General features: G+C 40.0%; 1 protein-coding gene across 1 annotated transcript in view; it reads right to left on the reverse strand.

The window, feature by feature from the left end:
- LOC139731022 (serine/threonine-protein kinase tricornered-like) overlaps nucleotides 1-15,698 on the reverse strand; it is a 61,536-nt gene extending 45,838 nt beyond the window's left edge. Inside the window, exon 1 of the mRNA XM_071641904.1 lies at nucleotides 15,407-15,698. The gene's annotated coding sequence lies outside the window, so the exon portion shown is untranslated. The remainder of the gene's footprint in view (nucleotides 1-15,406) is intronic.
- Between the last annotated feature and the right edge of the window lie 442 nt (nucleotides 15,699-16,140).

Below are 16,140 nucleotides of genomic sequence, written 5' to 3' on the forward strand. Positions count from 1 at the left end.
CGTCATTTTGAAAATTTACTTTTTTTACTTTATTAAGAAATTTGATATCTTTTAATCATTTTGTCAGCATTGCCACCCCATGAAATGACATGTACAACTCATCAGCTTTCAAAATATGTACAGAAAATGGAGGGTCACCGTCCATCCTGACGAGTAAAATCGGATTTAAAATTGGCAGTTTTTTGGCATAGTTGTACTGTATATCGCCATTGACGCGCGCGCGGAATTTCAACTTTGATGGGCCCGTATGACCTCATATTGAGTCGGATTGACTTGAAACTTGGTAGAAATATTCCTTGACATTTCAGGCAGCCGATAAGTGTGAAAAAACGGGAAATTTCTATTGCATATGAGCTGTGCGTGCGTATATGAGCGCGCGCGTACGCGTCCGTCCAATTTTTTCAATTTTTCAAAAAATGCTCTAAATGGTCTGAAACGTGTGCAAAAAAATTTTGAGCTCGATTGGAGCATACAAATATTTCAACGCGCGCGTACGCGCACGTTTTAAGATAAAATATGAATTTTGAGAATATGAGTAGAATGCGCATCACTTGAAATATATGTGACGTAAATTTCATTTAAAAATTCCATTCCATTAATGAGATATGATTGAGAATGTGTTTTCATATAATGACGTCATAGTGACGTCATGGTCGACTGATCACTTTGATTTTAGTTCGATTGCCGTCTTTGGGAGACGATACATATGGTATAATTTTGAAATTGATAGGAGGAGCACTTTCTGAGCTAATCGATACACAACTTTTGAGGAGAAATAAAGAAGAAGAAAAACAAAGAATCCGTACAGATACAGAAGGTGATCCGAGAGGATACTCGGATCACCTAATAACATACTTTATTTCTTCATAAATCATACATTATTGTAGCATGTACATGTGAACATTCTTCGGTTACTACAGTGTACCTGCTCATTGGCTGATACGTGTACATTATAAGTACAAGGAAATACAATACATTGTTACTTGTATAAAGGGCACAAAAATACACAAATATTTACAAAAAAAGAAAGAAAGACAATACCTTTGATTAGCTATTTCAAAACAAAAGTAAAATAAAGCAATTCTGACATCTTATGGCAGCATGCAATGGCATCTCTTACTGTAGGCCTACACCCTGTGCTGTCCATCTTCTTTGCATAGCTTTATAAAATGTGACATTCATTCTTTCCATTAGTATTGCATGATGGATTTAGCCAATTGACTACTGTATACGCTATATATTTCGCGGGGGTTTTATTTTCGCGAATTTCGCGAGTCGGGAGCTATTCGCGAAATTAACAACACGCGAAATTATTACCTTCCAAAATGAATCCCTTGCCTTGATGATACGAACAATTCAGGACTAGTATACCATGTCACGGCTTACCGAACAGACCATACTGGCTAAGCTTGTTTACGCACGTCCACGTCTACTTACGAATACTGTAGAGAGCCAATAATCCATTAAATCGCAAGGGGACCACTCGTCAGAAATCTAGCGCGATGGACTTAACCACTTCAAAAATGTTGAATTCTAACTTACTAGTTCGCAGAGTTTGGTAAGTTTTTTCTTGCAGTGTATAACTAGTATCATTCTTATTTGCTAGTAAGTTGAAAATTCGCACTTTCTTTGCCACTTCATATTTTCTCTGGTCCCCCAATCGCGAATTTAACCACTCGCGAAAATGTGTGACAGCGGCAATTCGCGAAAATTTATGTACGCGAAAATTATAGCGTATACAGTAATTCAAGGAGAGAGAGAGAAAAAAATGATATTACAGACTTTGAGATTACACACAAGTCACAATTTTGGGGTTTTGTTTAATTGATACTGTGCATTCCTGTTATAACATACACAGTTATAACGAAATTCCAGTTACAATTTTGTACAACGAAGTAAAGATTCAGGCTGCAACATTATCCACTCCATGTATTTTTATTGTTTATTTGTTCGGTTATAACAAAATTTTGATACAACAAAAGAAAACTGCCAGTCCCGAGGACTCCATTATAATGGGAGTCTACTGTATTGACTCCAAGTGGAAATGACAAGGTGCAGTATTAACAAACATTCAATGTAATCAGGAGAGGATGAATAACAGCTTGACCCCTACTACACTGTAGAACATCAAATGCACACACACAGTGAACTCTGGACATTTGATATTCCTGACTGCCATTTCATTGTTCATTGGTGACCATGACTGTGTCTTGGTCACTCAGGGCAAAAACTACTGTGGTACTATATTTGGTAACATGGCATCACCACACACAGAGGACCAAACTGCAGGAGGTCCTGAATCAGAATGCAAAGTGAGTGTGCAGAGTGTACAACTGAGGTACCGGTAAAACTTCATGTCTATACCACTGTACACAGTATTTACATGTAATATTAATATGATCTCTCAAAATCAAGAAGAAAGAAGTTGTGCATGGTGTATTGGGACAATTCCTATACAACTTTCAGACTTTATCAGCTCATGTCTTTAAAATGATATCAAGAATGAACTTTTAATTTCTCAGGGGAAAAAATATGCTCATCAAACAACAAAAGAAAATAGCTAGAGTGGCCGTGAGACAGGACTATACAACTGCAAACCAGCCAGGTGTTTGGAGGATTACATTATACACTGGATGATGCTTGAAGAGCGCTAGTGTTTGAATGCTTGGTAAATCAGTTTTCAAGACAAATTGTAATGGCAGTACATGTCTGTACGTGAAACGCAGGTACATGTACAACACTGTAATCCCTTAACAATGATCTCACAATTTCCAAGCAGGAAAATATTGTTCCCATACTATGCTACAAGTCCTTGGAATCAGCTCAGTGCAGTTAAAGTTGAAATGGCCACCTCCCTTTAACCATTCTCTCTCTAGTGTAGAAACAGGTAACCTTGATATCCTCTTATCATGTTAGGGTATCATTCTGTTTTTTATTAGAATGTACTTTTTTATTTTCAATGATGTATTTTGCATTATTTACATGCAATACTGCAATGATTTGAAATGCTACAATATAAAAGTACAACTGGATGCCATTGATTCGTTACTTTGTGTACCAGTATGGTAATTTTTACTTAAATGCTACTTTAGGACCAGTACCAGTAAGTTGCAGGGCCCCCAAGAACAAGTGTTTAAACCACTGATGGCACTACCTTGGGTAAATGATACTACAAGTGTAAATAAACAAAGAATAGAAACAAATGACAACTTAAACAAATGAATGAATGAATGAATAAATAAATAAACAAGGAAAAGTAGAAATTACGCGGTGCGTAATATATGTCCCCGCCGGAAGTGGCATTTTGTAGCCAATGTACAATTTAGGTCAAAAATCAAGGTCAAAGGTCAAAGGTCAAAGAAGTCAAAGGTCAAAATTCCATGTAGAAGTTTTGAAGCCCTCACCTAGTGCCATCACATAAAGCAAACGGAATCGAAATCGGGTTAGAAATGGTGAAGGAGTAGCATTTTGTAGCAAAATGTACAATACAGGTCAAAAAACAAGGTCAAAGGTCAAAGAAGTCAAAGGTCAAAATTCTGTATAGATGTTTTGAAGCCCTCACCTAGTGCCATCACATAAAGCAAACAGAATCGAAATCGGGTTAGAAATGGCGAAGGAGTAGCATTTTGTAGCAAAATGTACAATACAGGTCAAAAAATCAAGGTCAAAGGTCAAAGAAGTCAAAGGTCAAAATTACATGTAGAAGTTTTGAAGCCCTCACCTAGTGCCATCACATAAAGCAAACGGAATCGAAATAGGGTTAGAAATGGCGAAGGAGTAGCATTTTGTAGCAAAATGTACAATATAGGTCAAAGGTCAAGGTCAAAGGTCACAACTGAAATTCTGTGTAGAAGTTTCAAAGCTCCCATGTAGTGCTCTCATATAAAGCAAACAGAATCAAAATCCGCTCATAAATGACAGAGAAGTAGCAAATTGAACATTTTGATCACACACGGACGCACACACGGACACACCGACACACACACGTATGGAGCCCGTTTCATAGTCCCCCTGCTCGAACTTGTTCGGCGGGGACAATTAATTAATATATCGGCATCATATCACAGAGTGTTTCATAACAAAGTTATTTATATAACATTACTGAAATCTTTGAAGTAAAGTCACTGATTCTTTTTACAAGCAACACAAATAACAAAATTAGGGTATGAATACTGCGCCTGCACGAAAGACACATATGTATTGTTGTACACCTTTACATACAATTCTTTACCTGGTACAATGTACTTTTCAACAGGTACACGTATCAGAAGTCAGACATTCCCCCCCCCAAAAAAAAAAACAAGGAAAAGTAGAAATTACGCGGTGCGTAATATATGTCCCCGCCGGAAGTAGCATTTTGTAGCAAAATGTACAATATAGGTAAAAAGATCAAGGTCAAAGGTCAAAGAAGTCAAAGGTCAAAATTCTGTGTAGAAGTTTTGAAGCCCTCACCTAGTGCCATCACATAAAGCAAACGGAATCGAAATCGGGTTAGAAATGGCGAAGGAATAGCAATTTGTAGCCAATGTACAATATAGGTCAAAAATCAAGGTCAAAGGTCAAAGAAGTCAAAGGTCAAAATTCTGTGTACAAGTTTTGAAGCCCTCACCTAGTGCCATCACATAAAGCAAACGGAATCGAAATCGGGTTAGAAATGGCGAAGGAGTAGCATTTTGTAGCCAATGTACAATATAGGTCAAAAATCAAGGTCAAAGGTCAAAGAAGTCAAAGGTCAAAATTCTGTGTAGAAGTTTTGAAGCCCTCACCTAGTGCCATCACATAAAGCAAACGGAATCGAAATCGGGTTAGAAATGGCGAAGGAGTAGCATTTTGTAGCAAAATGTACAATATAGGTCAAAAATCAAGGTCAAAGGTCAAAGAAGTCAAAGGTCAAAATTCTGTGTACAAGTTTTGAAGCCCTCACCTAGTGCCATCATATAAAGCAAACGGAATCAAAATCGGGTTAGAAATGGCGAAGGAGTAGCATTTTGTAGCAAAATGTACAATATAGGTCAAAGGTCAAGGTCAAAGGTCACGACTGAAATTCTGTGTAGAAGTTTCAAAGCTCCCATGTAGTGCTATCATATAAAGCAAACAGAATCAAAATTGGCTCATAAATGACAGAGAAGTAGCAAATTGAAGATTTTGATCACACACGGACGGACACACGGACACACACACATACGGAGCCCGTTTCATAGTCCCCTGCTCGAACTCGTTCGGCGGGGACAAAAAAAAAAAAATTTTTAATGCGAACTTAAGGGAGAATGAAATCCAAATATGTGAAATGAAGGAAATCAGTAATATTTGTACAAAATGTCAGCTATAATACACAAAGTTTGAGGAAAATCTGAAAACCTGTTCAAAAATTATGAAACCTTTAAACAGGGCTACACACTGGCGCTGGTCCGACAGTCCCAGACCGGTAAAAGTCACTGTTGGGCCAGTAACTTTTCAGGACATCCACAAGTTACTGGTCCTACATGACCAGTAAAAAATTGTGGGCAATAGGGGTCAGTAGAAAGAAAAACAGCAGCCCCGATCAGGGAGAAATAGAATGCAATATATCGCATTGTTCAACAAGTTTTACGAAAGTTTTCGTTTATGTCTACCGCTGTAATTTGTAGAGTAAACATATTAGTTTTGAGCATTAGCAGTCGATCCGACGAGATGGTTACGGTGTTCGCGCTCGCTTGCGCATTGACGCTGCTCACGCACTGCTATGCTATGCAATACATGCAAAGTAATTGCTGAAATGCATGTAGGCCTACTTCCACGACCCCGTTTGTTCGTTGGTTTGCTTTTGATCGGCGGTCATGCCAGACAAGGAGTATTGATAGAAGTGCACGCATGACTGTGGTCATTTTACTCACAATTTTTTAGCGCAAGATCTGATCAGTCCTGGCTTACCAGCAGCGTGGCAGCTGACATGTTAGAAGTCATTTACTTGTGCCGATTTTTAGAAAAAGTAAAAACATATTCAGCAGTTAATAGATCTGATTGCCTTCATTTTCATTTTACACATTGAATATTTTCATTCCTTCAGAATGGCCTCATAATGAAGATCGGGCGCAAAAAGGAACACGAAATTGGCCCTGCTGTGTACCTTTCAAGAACGCATGCACAAAATGTGAAGGGATTATCGGGAGAAAAAAAAAATCATGAAATCATCGCAGTCCCGCTAACATTTGAGGTAGAATTCGGCCCCAAAAGGATCATGAATTCGGCCGCATCGTACACCTTTCAAGAACACATGTACAAAATGCGAAGAGATTATCGGGGGAAAAAAAAATAAAGGACACATTTTTCAACCCCTTTTGAATGTTTTTAACAGATAAATGGTGCCATACAAATGCTGTTTCATCATCATCATCATCACCATCATCATAGAAGATTACACCAGATAACACTTCATGAAATCAACGCATTCCCGTTGAAATTTGAGGAAACAATATGCGCAAAGAAGATCTCAAATTCGGTCCTGCATGCCGTGTTGGTTATCAAAAACGTATGCACCAATGCGAAGAGATTATTGGGAGAAAAATAAAGAACGTATTTTCAACCCTTCTGGTGCGTGCATCACAAAAGATTACAGCCAAAATAATTCATGAAATCCTCACAATCCCGCTGATATTTGAGGTAGAAATAGGCGCAAAAAGGATTGTGAATTCGGCCGCAGGATCGTATACCTCTTAAGAACACATGTACAAAATACGAAGAGATTATTGGGAGAAAATAAAGGACATATTTCAACACTTTTGGCCCGTGCATCATAAAGATTACAGCCGATTAATAATTCATGAAATTATCGCAATCCCGCTGAAATTTGAGGAAACAATCAGGCGCAAAAAAGGATCTCGAATTCTGCCCTGCATGCTGTGTATTTTTTAAAAACGCATGAACAAATGTGAAGAGATTTTTGGGAGAAAAATAAAGAACGTGTTTTCAACCCTTCTGGTGCGTGCATCACAAAAGATGACAGCCGTAATAATTCATGAAATCATCACAATCCCACTGATATTTGAGGAAGAAATAGGGCGCAAAAAGGATCGTGAATTCCGCCGTGTTGTATCTTTAAAGAACGCATTTACAAAATTCGAACAGTTTATCGGGAAAATATAAAGGACCCCTTTTTGCCAGCATCATGAAAGATTACAGCCGAAGTAATTAATAAACTCCTAAAAATCCCGCTAAAATTGAAGTAGAAAATACTTAAGGCGCAAAAAGCATCGCGAATTCGGCCCTGCCATGTACCTTTCAAGAACGCATGCACAAATGTGAAGAGATTATCGGGAAAAAAATAAAGAACCCCTTCTGGCGCGTGCATCAGAAAGTATTACTGCTAAAATAATTCATTAAATCATCGTAATCCAGCTGAGCATCAAGAGTGTGAAATACGCAGCAAGTTAAGTAACGCATTTACTCTACATGCGCTGATGTTTAGAAAAAGTCACAAACGCATTTGATACAATCTGATTTTGTTCATTATTATTTTGCACTGTAATTCACGAAGAGACATTCAATTCTTTTAAAGGGATCATATAGTTTTATTTCAGGTTTCTAACATTTTTTGTTGAGATAATGAGAAACCTCTTATGTAATATGAAAGAGCATGTAGTTCCATGAGGAATTCAACGTTTATTTGATGAAAATTGGTTTTGAAATGGCTGAGATATCCAAAATAGAGCGATTCTAATAAGTGTGGGACCCACACTTTATTACGATCGCTTTGTTTTACTTTATTTTTGGATGTTTCAGTCATTCCAAACCCGATTTTCATCAAATAAACTTTGAATTCCTCTTAAAATGATATGCTCTGTACTATTTCATAAGTGTATTCTTGGTATTTCGCAAAAAGTTAAAAGCCCAATTCTCATCTCCACCAATACTGTACCATCCCTTTAAAATGGTTCTATACACGAAGAAGAGATAGGAGTACAAAGCATCACAAATTCGAACCTGCAGTGTACTTTCAAGAACGCATACAAGATATGCGAAGAGATTTTCGAAAGAAAATTAAAGACCGCATTTCAATCCCTTCTTCTTTTTAGGTCTCCACCCGAAAGGTGCCCGAGGCATTATTTATTTCTTCTTCCTTTTGGTATCAACAAATCCATTCGCAAACGATTCCTTTTTGTTCTTTCTCAATGTAATAATCCATGAAGGCTTTCTTGTGCAATAAACAATGAATGTTTACAAAATATCAATCTGTAAAATTTACATTTTTTGGGAGGGGGGTTATAGTAGTTGACAAAAAAAAAAAACATGAAAATAAGTTTGCAAGTCATTTAATGCTTCTTTTAGGTTATTGTTGTTGACCAATAAATTTTCTGTTCAGACCAGTAAAAAATGGTAAAAGGGGGTATTTACTGGTCCGACAGAGACAGGTCGGACCGGCAGAAAAAATGGGCTAGTGTGCAGCCCTGCTTTAGAGCTCCGTCTACACCATGTTCCCAGCAATCATGGCAGCCCTGTATCAGGCCACTGTGGACAAAACAGGATGGACTTGGAACAATGCAGTTAGACGGGATAGGCAAATGCAACAGGCCGTAATTGCCATGGATGCTGGCTGTGTCAGATTTTGTAAAAGTTCCGTCAAAAAAAAAACCTGCCGCAATGCAAACTACATCATCACACAGGATATGCTCTTTTATACCCCGTTTAGAGTCCCTCAAAACACGGTTCAACCTCCGAGAGAATTTCTGTGTTCACCCCCAGATGATGGGGACTGTAAACAGTCATGAAACAAAGTATCTGGGGTGAGTCTGGGTGACTCTGACGATAAAGATCACGTCAATATACTGTATAAGGAGAATCACCCACCCACTGGTTTCCATAGAAATTGTTTGATATTATTGTACATATTATTGTGAGTACTGATCATTACCATATTATGCATGTGCTTGCCTCTGGTTTTAAATGACACACTGCGTAAATAGTTCTCGGAAGCACTGTAAAATTCATGTTCCAACATTTGGAATTTGCTTGCAATAGGTCTTTATCAAAAGGGTCTACCAAGAAGCTTAGACTGACGTGATTTGCCGGGATGATGAGTTGTTTTCGAGCATTTTGAGATCAAAGAAGGTTTCCCCTAATTGGTTGGGTTGTTCTCCCACAATGCCTTTCAAAAATAACGTCATTATGAATTCTTGAGCCCTTTATCTGTGTTATGATCACACTTTTAACATACCGTAGTATGTGAGTGTGTGCAATGTAGGTGCAAGGATGTCTGAAATGCATAGATCGATGTTCAAAATGTTAAATTTCCGTACGACCTACCCGAAGAGGTGGGCAGCGAGGCTGTGCGGGTATAAACGGGTCAAGACAGCGAGATTGCAGTGACCACATGCACTCACACTGTGCCGTCTGGAAGACGAGCCAGACACATGGCCAATGCAGTGTTGTGGCTCAGCCAATCAGCAACGAGGTATGACCTGGCAAGCGCACAGAGAGAGCTTGAGAGAGGCCAAAATATTTTTAGGTCCTTGCTGCGATCGCACTGCAATAGTCGAGATGTCCACTTTGGCCACTTCCAAAAATCCATCAAAAATCCCCAATTTTGCCATCAAAAATGCAGAATCAGCACAATTTTTCCAAAGCATGCGCAAATTTAGTCCCTATTAAGAATCGGGGTCACCGAAAAAGTGCTAAAAATCAAGAAATGCGCCGTTCTGTTGCAAGCTCAGAGTGTGATGGTATCGTAGCATTTTTGTCTTCCCTTTCTTTTGTTAGCTTCGTATATTGCCACAATCTCAGGCACACAAGATGCGGACAGATGTTCCTTGTTTGTTTATTTTTCAGTACACTATCAGCTGTTAGCTAGTCAATGACCTGGCCGCGGACAGTTCTAGGCCAATAGTGAATAAAACGGCATATTCACCACTGGTTAATTATGCATGTTTAAAGCACATTTGAATACACGTGACTGGTAATAACCAATTGGAGCGGCTATCTTGTGGGCGTTCTGGTCTGCCCGCGAAATCTAAACTCGCTGGCCGAGGATTTTTACGTTCGTCGAAATGATTAAGCGCAAACACTAACACGGCAGCTGAGAGGTTGACATCTCCACGGACGTTCGGGGGCACACACCAGTGGAAACAACAAATTCTCAGCTCAGCGCCACGGTGCCGTCTCTTGAAGGAACTGTCAACAAAAATTGTGACAGATACAATTTCGCTTGACACCAGTTTCCTCTAAGAAATAAAAGGGACAGCACTGAACATTGTTTATGCATAAGGAAACAACTTACGCCAGCATGGCTACCTCGACGGCCAGTTCTGTGAGCCGCCCAGAGCCACTACGCTGCTGAACCCCGACCTTGGCTTGTTACCGGCCAGTGTCACTACACCACTGACTTCTGCCGGTCAATACTGGCAACACCGCCACGCCAACGTCTTTGACCCCGGCGCCGGCTGCTATGCTCCCGCTGCCGCACGGACACCGGGGTGCCGTATCTCGTTAGCCCGGACCAGCTCCAACATCTCCACAGCGCCCCAGGCCTCAGCCGTACTTTTGACGTCGCTCGCTACCTCGCTGGTACTTCAGGCCGCCTAGTGGAAACGCCATAATGCCACAGAGGAAGCGACCAAGTGACCCCCTTGAGCGGTGCCCGACTTCAGCTCTCCTCAAGTCGCAGTGTTAGCGAGTTAACTACAAGTGTGGACACACCCTTTCACAATCACACACAGCACTAACCGCACCAGTAACCCCAACCCGTACCAAGTCGGGGTCGCATGGCAGCCCTATGGCCATCAAAGAAACGGCTGATAGTGATATGGCTTAGCTTTTTGGTGACCAGAGACCAAAATACAGGGTTTTACACTGAAAATCATAGCCATACTTTTGGATAAGATACAATCAGAGCCGCCGAAATCAATTTACAATACGATCTGTTTTAAGAGCCCAGTGAAAGATTTTATCCGAGGTTTTAGTCCTTCCGCACTTCGTATCGTAGTACAACTTACACAGTGCATGCGCCAACATCCTTGTTGTTGATCAGGTATGGATAAAACGTAGCACATATTATACACAATGTATGTGTGTGGAAAAAAAAACAGGACGGCTTGCTGAGAACTGAAATGAATATTCATTCGCCCATGCGCAGATCATTTTATTTACGTGATATGTTCAAAATGGCGATTCGCATTTCACAGAGATGGTCTCAAAGATGATGATGATTAATCTTGTTTTCAGAGGCAGGGCCTATAAGGCCAAGTAAAAAAAGAAACCAGTTTCTCGTCCTCGCGCGCATCGATTTTGGCCGCCGCATCGATTTTTTTACTATTTACTATTTTCAAAATGGCGCTGAAAATACCAAGAAATTCATAATTCTCGTCCCAGCCCGCTCCCCGCCCGCATCGATTTTCAGTTGCCGCATCGACTTTTTTGATATTTACTATTTTTTCGGCCGTGTCTGTAACTTGCTAGCTGTCCAAATCGGGTCCCCAGGCCATCGCACGCATGAACACATTCGAATGTGTAGAGGCCCGTACACTCTGCTCTGTAACGTTGCATCTGATGGCGATGTATTTTGAAGAGAAAATGAGTGCGCTTTTCCAGCAAATGTGGAATTATAAAATGGGTGTATCTACAAAATAAATAACTTTTCCACGGATTCTGGTTTGTATCGTATTTCTGCGGGATACTTTTCTTTACGACGTAAATTCACGGACACGGCCGTGAATCGTAACATCTGTAGTTTGGTATACAGGGCAGGGGAAGCTCGGTATATAAAACGAACACTGCTATAACGAGATATCGGTTATTACGAGGAAATTTTCCCGGTCCCAAATTTCCTTCCACACAAGTCCATGTAAAATGTTACTCTTATAGCGAGATTGGCTATAACGAAATAACTGCTAGAACGAGATAAATTTTGTGATTTTCAAACAAAGAAAAACATAGCCAATCAAACCTGATATAGCGAGGTAAAGCAAAATGTCTTCGGGTAAAGCTTAACTTCGCCTGTGCTATCACGGTCCGAGATTGTAAAGCTCGATGCGCCAAAAACTGTCTTGTACACACACATTTTCTTCATGACAGTTCACTCTACAGCTACATTGTAGCACCGCGTGTTGTACGTGTATGTGTGTGTGTGTGTGTGTGCGCACTGATACATGCAGAAAATGTGGTGGGACGGCCGTATACATGACATCATCATGACATTTAGCAAGTGTGAGGCAATCTGATGCTGTGATTGGCTTTCTACGTAGGGAATTCCCCATCTACACACACACATGCAGTCATGTACATACAGAATGTGTCACACACACACAAAGCATTGTGCAGACCATATTCAAGCTTTCCACACACAACACCCATACCATAACCACATACCAATCCACAGACGATCTTCACACAATCGCAAGCTATGTAGATTTACAAATTCAAACATCTATTCTACAATTAATAAGAAAAACATTCTTGATATCGGATTTCATTGGCGAAAAAACATCTTCTTCCCCATAAAGGTGAGTAATTACCTCACACACATTAGCAAGTTATCAGTATTGATTGAAAGATGATGGGTAGTCCCACGTGTGCAAATTAATGTCTTTATGTTATGTTATGCCTTCTTTTATGCCTACTGATATAACGAGATATCGGCTAAAACGAGGAACACGACTCGTACCCGACCATCTCGTTATATCGAGTTTCCACTTGTACAATCGTCATCCAAATGATGAGTGATTATCAAATGTCTTTTTAGAACATGAAGAAACATCTTTGTTTAATGCTATAATGCCATAAATCGTATCATTTTGACATCCATCTGCAATTGTACAAGCCAGTTTCCAGTTGAATGTGCTACAACACTACTGTGAAGAAATGCATATATACATACACTATACCAGCTGTGTGGACACAAAATGTCACAAACACAATAATAAATAAAGCAGTGTTTTGAATATCATGGAATTCATTTCAGTCGTACATTTGTTGAAAGACATGTTTTATACCTGTTTCAATTAATAGCACAATGCATCAGAATTGCAAGTACACTGGTATCAGAAATGCCATTACAACACTAAATACCAGTATTAAGATGGTCATTTTCCCTTGACATCTGTAATGGAAAGAAAAAGCAAATGTATTTCTGCATGCATGAAGTTTCATTTCAAGTATGGTACATAAATCTATTTGTTTGAAAATGTTTGAGAGTGCAGGCAAGACATACACTTGGGACCTGGTTTTTCATAACACAGCTACCACTTAACAGAGTGATATTTCATTTCATAAATTGGATATAGAAAATAGTAAAGCCCTCTCTCGTTACTTTTCTCAGAATTACCGGACGAGAAACACATATTACTTTCATTTTGACAATCCTCGAAAAAATAGTAAGATATCAAATAGTAAGGACCTCCCTCATCGCCTTGCTCAAAAAACCCGGACGAGAAACTACTTTCTTTTTTTACTTGGCCTAATGGTGAGTGATACATACATGTAGTTGCCTATAATATTCAACAATCATGGTATTAGTATTACAACATGTGGCTTTTCGTTGCGAATCCAAGTGTCGTTTTGAACGATGAGTTGTTTACTGAATTGCAAGCATTGCGGTGCACTTGATTACTTCACTAAATTGCATAGAAGTTTTCGGGGCGCTGTTAGTTTTAAATGGTTACAGCGCCCCGCGCCGGGGTTAACACAGCACCATCATTCATCACCCTGGTGAACAAGCATGAACCAGTGTTAGTTTAATACATGGTTAGTATGACGACCCAGTTCGATCACCAGATGTTCTTGCAATAAATTACGTTCAAAACGGACAAAAGGTAATATCACCGGCTTTTAGTTATTATTTTGTTTGAGTACAAAAAAGGTGAAGAGTCCGTACGTGAGGCTTGGGGCTGACATGTTTGTCCCCGGCGTGTCTGAGCGTGTGCACATTTAACGTTAGGCCTATCTATAATAGACATCCAGAGGTCTAAATTTACACCCCCACCACGGCCTCAACACTAACTTTGTTAAGCATCCTCAAAAACACATAGAAAACCACTAGAGGTCTGAAGTTCACACACAAAAAAAAAAACTGATTCTGATTCATGTTTTGACCTAGAAGTAACAGTGAGATTCACTTTGCCCTGAAAGAGAACCGAGTCTAGATTGTCTATAGATCTACATCCTAGACCTAAATTTAAAGCCCAAGCATTTAACATTAAAATTACCTAAAATTAAAGGCTAAAGCATGAGCAGAAAATGACCGAAAGATCGGTCTGTATCTGTCCGTCGGGGAATGTTCCGCGGAGACTGCGTCTGGCTTCACGGATCCCCTCCGTATACAGACCGAAGTCAATGATCCCGGCTCCTGTGTGGAGCATTGTGCACAGATCAAATGTTACCATAAACCAAATTTCAGACAGCTTTTTACATTCAAACAAGTTTGACATGACATGACACATTATGCAGCAATATATTGGGTTAATTTCTCACATTGTGCAATCTAAATACTCACAGTAACTCGGTTATAATGCAGAAATTTTATCCATATCGCGCAACATCGCTGTTCGCTAGCCGTAAGTCGCCATTTTGAATCTGTAAACCAATCACATGCGAGGTACGTGTTTTAGTAAAAAAAACATGTAGAAACTACCTCGCATGTGATTGGCTTATAAATTCATACTGTATGTTTCTGCAGTTTGAACGTGACGACGCGACGGGCTGGTTGATGTGTGTTTTACGTTGAAAATTCTACCGAAATGTTGGATTATTCATTAATCTGGTGAGTGTAGTCTATTCTCGAATAGTTGATATAACTATACAACTACAAGCTTAAATTTGCCGACCTACAAATTTTGTAGGGCCGTGAATTAGACGCAATTGAGAAGGGTGAGGTACCTCACCCAATTTTCCATAGAAACAGTGGTTAAGAATATCACACAGCAATGGGTACTGGTACCTTCCGTCTGTCTACGGAGGACAGCGTTAATGGCAAAATATATAAATAAAACCATTAAAAGAGTCCTCCGGACAGACGGATCTTTCTGTCTAGAGCAGAAGGGTCTTCTTATTCTACTTACTACTAGCGTTAGCTAGTCTATACCTAACCCCGTCGCGGGGCGGACCCTTTACGGTACGTATTTGTCCGTATGGGGTCGCTGCTGCGGTTAGTCTATACCTAGAAATAGTATACCAGGTACAATGTACATGTACCTGTCGATCTTCTCTTTGTCAATAGGCAGAAAATAGCACCGCAGCTCAGCCCTTCTTCACCTACGAGTCGCAGGACGGAATACAGAGAACCAGAGTGCAGAGGCAAGATACAGGCGAGATGAGTACAGTTGTCTAGACTAGAGTAAAGATGTACCCGAATGTGGCATGTATATGTAGCCGTAGACTACGTAGGTCATTCATTCCATCGTACGATGCATGCGGTATACGACGACAGTGCGCAGACACTTACTCTGTACTGGAGTAGAACACTTCGTCCTCGAAGGAGCCGAGACCTCTTCTCACTACGCATACGAACGGGTACCTTCCACTACATTAGATGCCTTTAATAAACTTTCCCAGAAGAAAAATCCGTACACAACAGAGCTTAAAAACTAATTAATGTGAAGACGCTGTGTACGACTGACAGAACAGCTGACGATCACAGTCATTCTTCCCCGTCAATAGCATAGAACCCGGTGCCGGGTGCCGACGATCACTCTTGAATGCAAAAATGAAGGATCAGCAGCAGCACTGAGGATGTGCTGTGCACCAAAAATACACGCTCTTTGCTTTGTGCACTAAAGATTCTCAGCATACAGTACCGAGAGATGGCGCTGCTGTTTATAGAACCGCAGTGCCGTATACAGTGCGTATCAACAACAACAACAACAACAAAAAAAAAAACACACACAAAACAAAACAAAACGCAACAACATTTAATTTCAAATTTGTGGAGATTGTGTTAACTTTACACCAAAGTGAGTAGCAACATCTTAAAGCCACATATCTCCTCTTTCCAATGGTATCTTATTTATTCTTACACGGTCATGGATGGCTGAGTAATCATTCTTTCCGGACAATGGGTCAAATTGGACTTGGGACCAAGTTTCAGTTTCTGCATTGAACTATGACGTCGATTTTCGTAGAGAAAAGCTGAATGTCTGGGCTGGACTTTGTGGAAACGGTTTGCTCCTAGGGCCCTTC

The sequence above is a fragment of the Diadema antillarum genome, unplaced genomic scaffold, assembly GCF_040938485.1.
Source record: "Diadema antillarum isolate AM-2024a unplaced genomic scaffold, OU_Dant_1.0 seq00000348_RagTag, whole genome shotgun sequence".
NCBI lineage: Eukaryota > Metazoa > Echinodermata > Echinoidea > Diadematoida > Diadematidae > Diadema > Diadema antillarum.